We start from the raw sequence: 1,933 nt of genomic DNA, 5'->3' as shown, positions 1-1,933 counted from the left end.
AAATGTATTACAAGTATCCAACCTGTCAAGAACAGGTTATTAACTGTAACTCTGCTAGGCACAGCTTAACAAAGTATGGAGTTGTGTGCTAGCTAGATTTAAATAAACATTACAGTCACAATGGGGCTATATGAATTAGCCGTTTAGCTGTTTTCCAATAAGTGCACATAAATGTGCATGTTAACAGCATCAGACACAACCATTAACTAAGCTCGCATGACATAAAGTAGCAAGTCTAGCGCTGGGTTAACCAGTCATATAGCAGCAAGGCTTAATGTCTTTATCATTTGGGAATGACATCGGTATACTATCAAATATAGAAATAGGTACTAGCACAACAGGCTACTAAGTGTAAAATGCGTCTAGCACTGTTTCAATAATAGGGAGTTGGCCTGGTAACAGAGTAATATTCAGATAAATAACAGGACAACTCTATTGTTAATGTGTCCGCCAAACAGCACTAGTAGGCAGTCAGCTTTACTTTGATATTTAAGGTCCAATTCAAGTTTTATGCTAAGGGATGCAGCAATTAAGGCGGAAAGGCTAGCGACTAAAGCCATGTCCTAATCAATGTAAGCATACATACAAGCAGAGTAGGTGGAGAAGCTGGGGACCATTACTGTGCCCTTACATTGTACGCATAACCACATACAGAACCATGTGAGCAGTTAAAAAGCATGGAGAAGCTAGCCACTATAAGTATATGCATTCCAAAGTATGAAGAAGCTAGCGACTATAAGTATATGCATTCCAAAGTAGTACAGACACATACAATCACTTTCATCACTTCAGAACTTCTCTATCATTTTAAACAGAAGCTAACGGCTATAAGTACATACTTCACAAAGTGTTGCAAACACATAGATTTCACTTTCGTCACCTCAGAACTTGCTTATCATTTAAAAAGCATTAACACATGCAGTTCATTTCCTTACTTACACAGCATAGAATACATACACTAGCGATTATAATTATATACTTTGCAAATTGTTACACACTGAAACACTTTCGTCAATTGAGATGTATAATCAAAACAGCATAACCACATGCAGTTCCTTCCTTACTTAAACAGTATAGGTGCATACACGTGCTTTCACTGTAGGAGTACTTAAACAGCAAGCAAATTGATTAACTAACATTAAGAATTGGAAACTGAAACAAGTTCGCTGGGAGAAACCAAATGAAGGTCAGAAACCTGAAATTGATCCACTTGTATTGGTTTGTTGGCGTTAATAAAGTGGATCAATTTCAGGTTTCTGACCCTCATTTGGTTTCTCCTAGCGAACGTCTTTCAGTTTCCAGTTTTTTTTTGGTTCGCTAATATCTCCATTCAGTGGTTCTAACATTAAGAATTAACATGGTACAGTTTGAACATTACATTTCAAGTTCCCATTTCAGCAACTGCGTGATTCAGTCAAACAAATTGCAAAACCATTCAGATATAAAGGCAACTCTACTGATATATCCAAGTAACAGAATAACATACAGCTTTGTTACAAATCCTATTCCCCAAAAGTGAGAGCCTATCTGGTCAGCTTTTGCACACCGCCGCATTTAGGGACTTGGCGACTAGAAAAAAATGGCGCAGATGCCCAAGCCTTGTTAGCGCAGTAGGTAGCACGTCAGTCTCATAATCTGAAGGTCGTGAGTTCGATCCTCACACAGGGCGATTTCAAATTTTCCTAGTATAAACCTATGAACCTATATCATCTCTGTGTCACTGCTGGACAGAGGCACAACAAACTAATGGGCACAGTATTTTTTAACATAAGGGGTGGCGTAAGCCACAAAACTTTGGGCTAGGCTTATAAATGCCCTAGGGCAGATAGCCTAGTATAAACCTATGATAAACCTATGAACCTAAGTGTGGCTTTTACCAGACGCAATGCATCATGGTGGGGGGGGGGGGGGTGTTGACATAGTGTCTCAAGTA

At 39.0% G+C, this 1,933-nt stretch overlaps 1 non-coding gene across 1 annotated transcript; it reads left to right on the top strand.

Moving 5' to 3' along the window:
• The first annotated feature begins 1,596 nt into the window (after window positions 1–1,596).
• Window positions 1,597–1,669, top strand: TRNAM-CAU. Its single transcript has one exon. It is a non-coding gene; the product is annotated as a tRNA-Met (tRNA).
• The last annotated feature ends 264 nt before the right edge of the window (window positions 1,670–1,933 follow it).

The sequence above is a fragment of the Protopterus annectens genome, chromosome 4.part0, assembly GCF_019279795.1.
Source record: "Protopterus annectens isolate FY-2018-M chromosome 4.part0, PAN1.0, whole genome shotgun sequence".
NCBI classification, from domain to species: domain Eukaryota; kingdom Metazoa; phylum Chordata; order Ceratodontiformes; family Protopteridae; genus Protopterus; species Protopterus annectens.
Note: the sequence above shows the minus strand (reverse complement) of the source record. Positions and strands in the feature narration are given on the sequence as shown.